This window comes from Anas acuta, chromosome 12, assembly GCF_963932015.1.
Source record: "Anas acuta chromosome 12, bAnaAcu1.1, whole genome shotgun sequence".
In the NCBI taxonomy this organism is placed as follows: Eukaryota; Metazoa; Chordata; class Aves; order Anseriformes; family Anatidae; genus Anas; species Anas acuta.
Window position 1 is genome coordinate 6,388,184 of NC_088990.1, and position 13,195 is coordinate 6,401,378.

General features: G+C 49.3%; 1 long non-coding RNA gene across 1 annotated transcript; it reads right to left on the reverse strand.

The window, feature by feature from the left end:
- Window positions 1-508: 508 nt before the first annotated feature.
- LOC137863293 (uncharacterized) lies at window positions 509-8,816 on the reverse strand. Its single transcript, XR_011100842.1, has 3 exons — window positions 8,488-8,816; window positions 3,148-3,345; window positions 509-1,761 (listed from the first exon to the last, which is right to left on the reverse strand). It is a non-coding gene; the product is annotated as an uncharacterized lncRNA (long non-coding RNA).
- Window positions 8,817-13,195: the final 4,379 nt, after the last annotated feature.

The following is a 13,195-nucleotide window of genomic DNA, read 5'->3' on the forward strand; positions in this document are numbered from 1 at the left end:
ACCCGACCTTCCAACCCACCTCACCTCAGCTTTTCCATAGTCTGTGTTCAGATGTGGTGGTGGTTTCATTTGTTCGGGGTATGTGGGCAGATAGGTGTCTGTCAGCTGATTATATCAGGTTGCATAATTTGCTTTTAATTTATATCTGTCCTCGCAAAGAATATCTGGTGGGGGAATACAAAGAGATCTGAAGACAAAACAATGGCTGTGGGTGGGAGGGATGCATGGAATACGCAGTCTTCTCCCTGCAGCACAAATTGACCACTGCTAAATCCCTCAGCAGACAGCAACAGCTCCTGTGGGCTTCAGACCATCAGATAAGCTAGAAGAGGATGTCGGTAGCCTGAGTGGTTAGAGCCAAACTAGAACCAGTTTGAGAGGAGGTATCCAGAGACAGACAGTTGTGCTAAAGCACAAGGCTGGGCTGCAGGGATGCTCAGGGGACAAGGACAAAGTGACAGGGGAGCAGCTGCAGCAAATGGCACATCACAAATGCACGAGTAACTGGCGGAGGTGCCCAATTATCTCTGCCAGCAATGGGGAAAGGCTAGTCCCAGTCCTGCCAGGCTGATCTGAAACTGGTTTGCCCAACAGTCTCCTCCAGACACAGATTAATAAACAGCCTCCCCTCAGGATGCTTGTTAACTGCAGCTTGCTGCGTTTAATCTACAGCTCCTTCTACTCTGCAAACACAAGATCGGCCTGTGTTAATTAATCCCGAAATGCTATGAGTTTCCTCAGCCTCTGCAGTCACATTTGACTGCTGCATCCACAGAAAGACTTCCCCCTTTTTAATGTACTTACTACTAGATTTCATCCCAACCTGCCTGTGCAGGACAGGCCCTCTGGAAGCAGCACGAGTTGTTTCCTTCCTCTGAACTTCTCCCTGCACTCACACCAGCAGCTCCCCTTCCTCCACATGGGGGAAGGGTTCAGCCCTGTGCCTTTGTGTGTGCAGCCACCACTTTTCATGGACATATGAGTAATGCCAAATTCAGTCACAACAGGCAATGATCCTGTGCCGCTGTCCTTCCAGCATCCCTGCCTGCAAACAGATATCTGCATCTTCTCCATCCTGACGTCCAGTTACTCCAGTACAGGAAGGGTCAGCTGGCTGTGTGCTTTCTCTGTAGCTGCTTTTTAACAGCAGGGATTCCATCTCAGCCACAAACTTTATGTTCAGTTATTGCTGTGCACAAAAACCACTTGCACCTGTAGTTTTGCCATGCAAGTCTTCAATGGGCTTGAAATTCTGTTTACAACTAGCAAGAGCACTGTACTGTTTTGGGTGGCAGCAACGTACCAGATTCTCATTCACACATTGAATTAACTGCTCTGAATCCCAGTACAGACAGGGGAGCCAGCATGGGAAAAGCCCCAAGTAAAGCAAATGCTCCTCCAGACTGATTTCATTGCAACGCCTCCGTTCATATCAAGGCTTAGCTGGGATCTGCATGCTTATTGCCAGTGCAATGATTAGAGTAAACCTATCTCAAAGAGTCAGGGTGAAGTACTCAAAGCCACCTGATAGCACCAGTGCTCCCTCCCAGCTCCATCCCCTGCAGCAGGAGGAGGACAAAGCCCTTTGCCTCGCTTGTCCCCACACAGTCCGGGGGCACAGCCAAGTCCTGCCAGCAAACCCTGTCCAGCAAGGAGAAAACCCATCACCTCGCTGTGCCTTCAGTAAGGGGTTTGACTCAACAGCTTATTGCCAAGGGCATGGAAGTAATAGCTGAAGGTGAGACCTGCAGAGAATTTGTGCTCCAGAAGGTGAAAGCTGCTTCAAAATGTTGTAAGTGTGTAGAGCACAGAACACCTTCAGTCCTGAGAGCCAAGGCCTTGCCCTTAAGATCTCAACTTGATAAAGAAATAGCGAGGTCCAGAGCAAGACTGGTACCTGATGACCGCCCACTGGGCTCTGCATCCCCGTTCAGCAGGCGGAGGCATCACATGGAGATGGGGCTCTGCGAGATGATGGGACACTTGGCCATAAAGAGCAAAACTAGGATGTAAGCAGGGACAGCTAGGAGATTGGACTGGATCATATAACCACGGTTCCTCCTGGTCTTGTGAGTGGTGAATATTGGATCCCAAGAGCAGGTCTCCCAAAGTGAAGGACTCCCACACCTTCAGATTTGTTTTTCCAACATGAGCAAGCCTCAGGAGAAATGTGGTGGGGGAAGCTGTTCCCTGTGTAAGGTGAGGTCAGTCCTCAGCATTGCCATTCAGTTATTCAGATCCAAGAACAGTGGGAAACCTTTACAAACTTCTCCCTGGGGTGTCTCCACTAGTTACCTAGAAACCCAGAGTGAGTTTTATGAGCAGAAAATATGTTGGGAGGCATGTTTGCCTCATCTGCTTTAAAAAGGAGCTATTTTCCCCTTTTCCCCACCCAGCAATTTCATTAGCTGAGAACTATTTATGGGCTTTAACCCTCCCTCTCTTCTTTGCAGCCCACATTTCCAAGCCTCAAGAGCATCCTGGCCCCTTTCACTTCCAGGTTTATGGCTTCACTCAGAAGAAATCTCTACAAGCTCCTGTGGTATCTACAGGGCTTTCTGTGAATAAGAAGCCATTTAGAAGCCAAATACCTCTGCGGCTACCCGGAGCCCTCCAAAAAGCCAACCTGAGGGATGGACTTTGCCTGGGGCTGGATGGCTGTGGGGGTAGGGGAGCCCTACCAAACCTGCAGGAATTAAATTCCAGACCATAATTGAGCCCAGCGAGTTTTTCAGCCGATTGTCCCCTCCTTTTGTCCGCAACCTTGCTGAGTTTCTTTGCAGCGTGTTTGCTGAATATCGCAGAGCAAACAGCCCAAGAGCCAGCGCATTGTCCCCGCACGACAAGCTGGGCTTTCACGTTTCATTCATCATTTATGGCTTGCAGGAGCCATTCCCCAAAGTTTGCACGTCGCCTTAACAAAGCCGAGGGGGCTCGGTGGCACGCAGGGAGGCAAGTGCATTAGCCTTTCACCTTCCCCAGGCCTTGGCTCAAATCCTGGCTCAGGTTACCAAAGAAAGTGAGTCTGATGGGCTCCGACCACCATCTGCAGGGCTGAGCAAGGGCTGCCTCCCCGAAAGCCAGGCAGCAGATGGGAGCATCACATCGCACCCAGCCCCACAGCAGGGACGGGGACAGGGCTCATACCTTCACAAACCACCCCCATGTCTTGGAAGCATTGTACAGGCTAGCAGTGGTGGGAAGGTGGAGGCAGGATGGGGAACGATTTCCCAATCTATCTGCCTCCGCTCAGGCTGTCTGGTCTTCTCCAGCCTAACTTGACCAGCTTAAAATTGATCCTTTTTCTCTTTGCCATTTTGCCTCTCTCTGTGACACAGGATGCAGCTAGAAGTAGAGGGGAAAAAAATGATAATTTAACTACACTGCAAAATAGCAAGGATCATCACTTTTCTTTTGGGGGGGGCTCTGCTCTGTGCGGAGCTGAGCTGCTGAGGGATTTATTTCTTTAATTACACAAGGAGGAAGCAAAAATAATTGATTCTGGAGAGAACCCAAGACCCAAAAAAATCATCTCAAGCGCTTCATACTGTTCCTGGAGATAAGGCTGAGCTTGGCACTCAGAGGTGTATTTTTAGAGAAGTTTTGACTATTCCTCCTTATATTTAACCATAACCACCAGCTGTGAGTTTCTGCAGCAGCCTTCCAGGAAGAGTATTGGGGACAAAAAACACAGCTTTAACGATGAAGGCATAGCAGTTTATGAAAGTTTAGGGTGTGCCTGCCAACAGGAGAGCAGAGTTTTTAAATTCATCTAAGATGTGGCCTATTTAGGGATCTGAAGTACGCTTAAACTGCTCGTGTTTACAAACCAGTAATGTTCTGCTTCAACTCAGGCAGAAACGAAGCTGAGATCCCCAGGAGCTATCAAAGAGGACATCATCGAGGGCAAGCAGACTCAACAGCACTTCTGCAAGAACAGTGGCGTGCCCGGGCCTGGTGCACAACGAGGGCAAGCAGCCACACCAGTGAAGGATGGGGTTGGGCCAGCAGCTGGGTTTGTCTCCTCACCCATTCTCAAGGCCAGACTCAACCACCAGGCACAAAATCAGCTCCCACACTTTGTTAGAAGGAGACAGCCTCAGGTGGATCAAGAACCTGTACACCAGAGGCTCGGTCCCCTCCAGCACATAGCCTCAGGCCCTCAGCAGCTCCTCTCCCTTACTCACCCCACTGTGGGCACCACCCAACAAACATTGGATACAGACAGCCCAGAGCCAAACAGCATGAACAGGACACCTCTGGTTGGGGGATCCAGGTTTCTGAGCCCATTTACCTTGACCATGAAGGCACCCCAGTGGGGCTGAGCACAGGATCATGTTTTCCCCCCACCCTCCTCACCTCACTGCTGCATTTCCAGGAGGCAGAGACCACCACAGCTGCCGAGCAGACCCGATCCACTGGTGCTATTTTCCCTTTAGGTATTTCTTTTTTCCCTTTGTGGGGTTAAAAAACAAATAGAAGGCCCTTTGCACCTGGTGAGGAACGGCTGTTTGTTTAGACAGCCAAATGAAGTCATCGCTGAGAAACGATGCCCTCGCACCCCCTTTAATGCTCACTTGCCAGAGCCCATAATGGAGTGAAGTGACCCATTGCCACCCACAGCTGTCCATGCACCCCGCAATGCTGCTGCTGCTTCCATCCCCTCCGACCAGACAAAAGCCGCATTGTCCTTATCACTGGCATTTCATAAAAAAAATAATAATCTCCCCTAGGATGAAAGGGAGGTGGAAATTACTGCCCAATTTCCCTTGCAGTTTGCCCTGAGAGCAGCAGGACCACAGCCCCAGCAGCACACCGACCCTCAGCCCAAGCAAAGTCACCCTAAAGGAGCTCCGTGCTGTTACACTGCTCTGCTCCTCAAGACGAATGGAGAACGAAGCATTTTTAATTTGCATTTTAAAACAAAGGCTTCTAATATCCAGACCATTAACTTGGCTACGAGGCTCTCACAGCAAAACTTGTTACACGCTATGTGTTCTGGTGTCATTAAGGTATATTAAATGCTATTAATTGCAATGCCTTGTTATTATGCTATTTGGAGACTCGCCACAAGCCCACTTCCACCTAAACCTGTATTACACTGTGAACCTTGGAGGCATCTTAAACATCTTGTACAAAATTCATGAAGGTGAAAAGGAGCCTGCCTTCATTTCCAACAACTCGAGGGGCCAGGGAGCCTGCCCAAAACCCAGCTCAATCCAGGGCTGATCCCCAGAACCAACAACATCTCAACCCAACCAGCCAAGCCCCCACTCGAGCCCAGATGATTACCATGCTTTATATGCACCTTCCTTCTAATGAATATAGGCTTACGGACACCTCATGCATTATTTACCAAGGTGTGCTTATTATGATTGCAATGATTTAAGGCAGTTTGTTACAGGCACAGCTCTGAGTGATTGCGATCGATGGAAGAAACAAGAAGAAGCCAATCTGCATGGAACAACAGTCCTGGTCCTCAGGGGCTGTGCTGCCCTGCTTAACCCTTCCCAAACTGGCAGCAAGAGAGGAGAGTGCTCCTCTGACAAATGCACAAAGCTGCTGATCCTTCCTCTTGTCCTCCCTGCTGCAGTGAAGATGCGTCTGAATGGGTGATGCAGCTCCTCCAGCTGCTTTTTAGGAGGCAGGAACCCTCCTGCTGGCACAACATCCTACCAGTATTTAACATGTACATTGGATGTGGCTATAATCTGCTCACTAGCACGTGTCGTGCCACCTCCAGACATTCAAAAGCCTCCATCTCTTCTTCAGGATGGAGTTTAGAAACAGAGCAGCTTCTGCTGCTTGCTGTGGGGATCCAGGTTTGGTCAGTGGGGATGAGCAAAGTAGCAGAGACAAGGCAGTTCGTGCAGACAAGTAGCTGGACACCGATCCCTGCTGCTGAAAGGCAGAGGGAACTTACTTCAGAGAAACTAGGAGGAGGAAGGGAGAGGGATGGGGAGCAGCTCTGCTACCTCCCAGGTTTAAAGATAGAGCAACCCCAACTCTGTGCACCTGCTACCTCTTCACATACCTGACTCTTAAGACAAATTACAGCTCAGCATTTGCTCTGTGTACCCCAGGAGCTGCACCAGATCCCTGAACAGGCCAGGATGACATGCTGATGTCGCTGTAATGTCCCTCCAAAGCAGTGTGAAGTCCCAAATGCCAGAAAGTTCATCCCCGTACCCTGAGGAGCTGACAGCTCTGCCCCCCTCCCCTCCTTAGGATGGGGCAGCCCAAGGAGGGTTCCTTAAGGGCAGACAGAGAACACTGCTCTGGATTTATCCCACAACTCCTCACATGAGGCATGTCCAGAGATGCCTTTCCCCATCGAGGACACACTGATCCTAGCCTGATGCTTAGCTTTTGCACGGGAGCTTCGGACGGGACCCGGCGCACAGGAAACATATTCATTACTTCAAAGGGGAAGCAAACAGGATGTCTGGACAAAGCACCAAATAAAAGGCTAATGACACAAATGGATATTTAATACAATGACTTCCTCCGATTATCCTATAAGGAAACACTTCAAATGCTGCCCATTTTGTACATCCTGCAGCGCTGCAATACACTCCAGAGTCTTGGGGGGAATTTTCCACACCGTGCCCTGGCAAGGTGGGGCTGTGCTCTTACCTGTCTGCAGACGGGAGGGCAAGGAGCACAGAGCCTGTGCAAACTGCTTCCAGACCTGGGATGCTCAGCTGTGAAGCAGGACCCTTCCTCATCATCATTCTCCCCACCCCCTTACTCTGTCCCCATCACAGCCAGCAGAGCAGCAGGAGCTGGGGATGGAGCAGCACGGGGATGCCACCACTGGGGTAAAACCCCAACACTCAGTCTCTCCAGGACCATCCCACAGGCTAAACTATCTCCAGATCAGTTCTGTGCTGGGGGGCACTGCCCAGAGGTTAGCTGAAATCCCAGCTTAGCTTAAGCCAAGACAGGATTTCATTAGCACAGCGCTTGTTCCGCATGCTGCTGTTCATCTCTCTGGAGAGAAAGCCAACTGAAGCCTCTTGCTTTATGACAGGAGGGGAGGGGAAAAAGGACAAGAAAAATAGTTCAGTTAAAAAAAAAAAATTGTTTCCAGAGTCACCGTGACCTGATGATTGCTTTGGGTTAAACTAAATCCAACCCAGCATAATTGGCCAAGAGGCCAGCGAGAGCAATACATAGGAGAACTGAGATTAGGCTCTTTGTTGCTGGAGAGAGAAGCCTGAAAACTCTTAGAAAATGACTTGTCATTTCTCTTTGATTTTTTGATGCTAAAAAAAATATATAATCAAGTGACAATTGAGATCTATACGGTTACTGAATAGCAAAATTACAATCCCATTAGGAACACAAAGCTGAATGATTGAGAAAAGTTCCTTTCTAGTTTAAACTCGTAGGTTTTGCTAACAGATATTTCACTCCAGTGCCTAGCCAGCACTTTGTTTAAAGGAGGTCTTTGTTAATATTTTGATTAAGTTAATAAACATTATTAGGCAAACCTACCTCTTCCCAGCCAAGGAAGACCTCCTAGCAAAAATCAGAGAGAAAGTTTGACAGTCCTAGAAATCCTCCGATAAAGAAATAAGCAGAAGAAAAACAATGGAAATTCCGTCAACCTAAACAGTCTTTAACTACTTCAATGAAATTAAATACATAAATAAAATAAAGACTGATTAAACAACTAATTCCATTACGGGCTGTTTTCAAGACACTGTCCTTCCATTAAAGGAAAGCCATAGTCTGGGGAGGAAAAGAAATATTTCCTAATGCCTTTTGAAATCTGACTTTCTTCCAGCAATTTATACACTACTTGTCAGGATAATTCCACCAGGAAAAAAAAAAAAAAAAAAAAACACCTCCTATTCTTCAATAAGAAATGTATCCCTAGAAGGAGGCTTCTTTTCCTGATGCAATAAAGATAGCTTTGACCAGTCCAGCCATCCCTGCTAGTCATTAAACTCTGGTGTCTTTGAGCACGGTGTGAATTATTGTTATTTCTGTATTGGTGATGCAATAGCAGCTCTCTACCCATCTCAAGTTGTGCCTAAACTCGAGGGAAAGGGGCTCATTCAATCCCATCTTTGCTGTACAGCTGCTTTAGGAAAGAAGCCAGTTAATGTTCCGTTCCTGGCCAAGACAAATAATTTTTAGGGATGAGATAAGACAGAATCTGATCCTGTGTTTACAGCTCCCATCGCAACTGAGGCCAAGCTCACAGACCTGTGGGAAAACCTCGTTGTCTCCCAGAGCATAGGTGTCACCACAAAGACAGCTTGTCCCACAGGGCTAACGCTGCTCCCCACCAACCGCCTTCCCTGGGGCAAGGCAGGGGATTAGCTGGTCTCATTATTTGACAGCTCACAGCTCCCCATTGATTCCCCTGTACCACTGAAACTCAAAAATTACAATTAGTTACAACCTGTGTTCACAGTGGGATGAGACCCTGGCAGCATCCTTAGCAAGCAGAGGGGAAGCCTGGGGACCCATTACCTGCTCAGGAGCACCAATGGAGAAACCACGATGCAAAATCAAAGACCACCTTCACCGAGATTCAAGGTCACCTCCTCTCACAAGATCCCTAGCCTCCACCACCTCCTCCAGCCGAATAAATAAGCTCTGCTCCCTTCGCTAACAATTCGGCAGGCTGATGCTCATCAGCCTCGTCAGCATCCACCTCCAGCTGCAAGCAGATCACCCAGCGGAGGAGGTTAAGTGTCACTGGAGCTCGGCAGCAAGATTGGACCTGCCCTTCTCCAGCTGCATCCGTTGTGCTCTTGGGGCTGGGCCAGGCTCAAGACAGAGGATCTGATGGGGTGGAAAAGGAAATTCTGTGCATTCCTCGTCCATAGCCTACATGCCAAGTGAAATGCAGCGATGAGCAGCCAGACCGGAGTGCTTGTCTGAGCCTTCGCTCGAGCTGTACGAATTGCAATGGGTTTGCAGCAAAGCTGTTGAGTTGGGTTCAGAGAAGCCAGGGCTGTGAAATCCCTGCCCTCCTGTGCTAGTGCAACAGGTGAAATGTTAGGGAGATCGTAAATCCTGGGGTACACCCCCCCCAGGACTGAGTTCTGGCTTAGGAAAAGCACCTGCCCTGAAATGTTCTGAACATGTGAATTTAATTTTCTTTGACCTTTTCATCTCTCCTTAGCCAGGCACAAAAATATCCTCCTCAGAGAAAAATTCCTGCCTGGAAATGATGGCCCTTTTTTTCCCAAGGCCTTTCAAAAAAAAAAAAAAAAAAAAAAAAGTTGCTTGTCTTCCAGAAGGCTGCTGTAAGCAAGCAATGCACCAGCTGCCTATTCAAAAAAGAACAAGTTCTCTTTTTCTATCAGTGCTCCTCCATGCTCATACTAGCTATGTCCTAAAAACATGACTGTAATGAAATTTAAACTCAACAAGAAAATCCAACATGATTTGATGATCAACATTTGAAAAAATCAGATACAGGTTCCCCACTCCCTCCTGGTGGTGCATTATGCAGGGCTCACGGTCGGGGTTGTGCTCAGAGACTTCTGACAACTTCACCTCTGATTCAGCAACAGCAGTAGGATTGGAGGCCCGGCATTTGAAACCTCCCCAGCTGAGCTAAAATCCCTCAGGAACATAGTATGGCTGGGAGATGGTGCCAGCAACGAATGTGAAACAAGCTGCTCAAAGGAGTCTTTCAGGAATTTGGTTGAGTTTTATTGGCATCACCCACACCGTGTTTTCTTCACCACAAAAACAATGTTTCTGCCACCGCTACCACTAATTTCACTCCACCGCTTGTAAGGCAGCTCCTGTCTTTGGAAGTCTGTTTCCCGAAAGGGTTCAAACCCCTCCCGTTTGCACCTTTCAGTGTGGGACCTGCCTCAAGCCACAGGGCAGGTGAGGAACCCGGGTGACTCCAGGTGATGCCAGGAAGGAAGGAGGATGAATTTGAGGGTGGAAAACCCAAGGGTAGCAATACGCGAGGCACTATTATAGGACTTCTCCAGAGGTTGGTGAACTCTAAGTACCAAAGTACCAAAGCATAAATTATCCCTGAGCAGAGGACCTAAGAACACCTCTGTGCCCTCAAGAGGAACAGCTTCAGGCCGAGATGTCTCTGAGCTCCAGCCAGTCGGGCATCAGTCCTTTTAGAGAAATGGGTCACAGATTGCACAGGAATCCCAATGAGCAGGAGACAGTTGGCAGAGATGTCAGACAGGGACATTTGTCCACTGAAGGGCCTAGTTAACATCTGGTGACAGTGGCCATGTGCTTCATATATTTGTGCAGCATAAATGGCTTTTGGTGTTTAAACTTGCCTGCCCAACACTTTTTTCATCTGGATATGATTCTCTCAGCATCCTTCCCAAACTGTCCCTCAGTTCAGCCTGCTACATGCTGAAGTCAGTGTCCATTGTTTCTACTGAAACACTACTCAAATTCAAAGTCACACTCTCCAGGCCTAAACAGACAATGTTAAACTCTGGGGTAAACATCACCAACAATTTTTTGCTCCTTGGATTGAGCAGAAAATTCCCCGGGGAAGTTTCCAGCCCACGGGAGCAGGAGACATTGCTCTTGTTGGGTTGGTGCAGGGGCTGCTCTTCTGTAAGGGGACAAGCGGCCCCCAGACCCACAGCTTCTCTTCCACATTTCTTCCCAGAAAACATCTGTGGTCAGGAAGAGACTTGCAGCACATGTGCTGAGGGTAAACAACTGCACTTTTAAAGCAGTTTGCAAATGGGACTACAATAGCATAGGCCGAACTCAATGTCCTAAAGGAGTTTTTTCCAGCCCTGTGTCCCCTGCTCCTGTTCCTTTGACCTTGCCTTTCTAACGTTAACACATACCACACATTTTTCAAAAAGCAACCAGCAGAATGGGACGTTTCGCCGCATTTGATCCTCCCAGGGAGAGAGGAGAACAGAAACTCCTAATGCACGCTAATCCCATCACCAGAGCGCTGCTGAAAGACGGGTGATACTTGGGATCAGAGCACCTGCAAGGGCAGGGAAACCTATGGACCCGTCCAGGCTCCCACATCCCACCCCAACAGTGGCTGCCTGTCAGCAGGTAGTGAAGAAACTCTCAAATGTGAGTTGTCCACCATACATAAGCCCATAGCAAGGCTTATTCGTGGTCACGAAGGAAGCAGCATCCAAGGGAACTTTATCAGCCTCTTGTTAAGGGAGAAGAAGCCCCCTAAAAAAAGGAACAGATCTTTTTTTTTAAGCCCAAACAGGTGACGTCTAGATGCGGGTGACACCTTTAATGGGAGGAAGAGAGAGTCAGGCAGCAATTTCCATCCTGGGGCTGGGGCAGGTGGCAGCAGCCGCCGCGGGGCTGTGTGCAGACTTGTCCTCATTTTTGTCCTTTGACCCGCTCCCCCCAGCTGCCCGGCCTCATTTAGCAGCATTTGTCAGCCCATCTCCTGTTTCCATTAACCCTCGGAGGAGGTGAGGGGGAGATCGGGACGGGTTTGTTGCGTGGGGCAGCGAGCTCCTCTGCCAGGATGTGTTGGTGGGGGCAGCACGAAGAAAGCCTCCTGGCATGGCCTCAATGCTCTGCCTGGTGCTGAGTCTCTGCAGCTCTTGCTAGCTGGGGTGGGACTGAAAAATAAATGCCCTTGAGCTCTGCACCCAAAGCAAAGCAAAACAGAGGGAGAAGAAGTGTTTGTCCGGGTGGAGAGATGAAAGCACATCGCTGAGCAAAGCCCCTTGGCGTGGGAAGAGCGGTCAGTACGAGATCAGGGTAACTCCCCGCAGGTGGGGGCAAGCAGCCACGGTGCCTATGGGGTGCTCCCCAAAACCCTTTATCCCCCCCTTCCCTCTCCAGCTGCTGTCCCTGGGCACCAGCCCCGCTCTGCCCCCGGGCTGTGTTTGTTCAGCGCAGACAGACATTTTCAGAATTCCTCCAACAAGCCGAACCTTCAGAAAAAAAAATAAAATAAAACCCAAGGGAGCTGCCCCCGCTTGAGACCTCGCTGCCCATGGACAACCACACCCCAGAGCTTAAATCCAAGAGTTCAACACGAAGCCAAAGGGAAAATATCCTCCTGCTGTCAGTCACTCCAACTAATCTGTGCCACTGCTGGCCAAAGAGAGCAGATGAATGAGACCTGCTGCAGGCAGGGGCACTTGCACTCTGCCCCTTCTGGCTCCCCCTGACAACCCTGAAGTCACCGGAGCTGTGGCTAGGACCTGGGCTATAGCACAAGGTTGTCTGTGCTGGGACAGCCCCAAAGCAGCCCAGCTACAGTCCAGGCCAGTGCTGCATCATGAATGCCCAAATAAATCCTGCTTTGGGGAGCAGAAATCTAAGGGAAGCCCTCCCGAGTCCTCTTGTTTTCAGTCCCTAATGGGAAATGATCTCTATTTGCCCACAAGACAATCACGTTTTAGATACGTGGCGTATATGTTATTGAGTTTGAGTTTTATCTTCTTTTCTCATTTCTCTTTATGGAATTTACCACTGGCAACAAAGAGGAAACTTCCTCTTTGCAATACAGCCAACTGCTAGGCATCAGCCCTTGGCTTGGAGGAATCCCATCGCCCATTTACAAGATAAATGCTGACATTGAACCTATTGTCGAGTTGCTGCACGGCTGTTCAGGATGGATAGATGGACGTACTGTGCCTCCCTGCACGTTTCGGTGCAGCTGCAGCCAGCCAGCCAGGTATATTCGTCATTAAAGGCACCTGAATGGCAGCGAAGGGCACAGATTTATCACAATTCCTGCAAGCACGGGTTCATTCCCCACCCTGCGCCTGGGAATTACTGAATGCCACACAGGACAAATTGAGGATTAAAAGGACCCCACGGCCCCCGTAATGCCCTGCTTTGCTGCTAGCCCTGGGGACAGAGCTGTCCCCTTCTCTTTGTCTCTGACTAGGACTTGGGCAGGTGGCAAGCCCCTTGCTGGACTGGAGCACAGCCTCCCCTGCCTCCCTGCCAGCATCGAGCTATTAGATATCCATCTAATTGGAACCAGGGCTTCTCCGGGCCAGCCCTCCAACTGGAGAAATTAGCTGGTTTATTCCAATAAAGATGCTAATACGGGAGGCTTTGTGCAGGGCGAGGAACTCCCATTGTCATTCAGAAGCAATTTGTAGCGGATTTGAAGCCTTTGAAAAGGTGACGTGCTGGTGGCTGGGTTTGTATAATTCCCATCCCGAAACTCCCAGCTGAGCGTTCTCCCCCTCCATCTGGCTCGGTGCTGCCCCGTCTG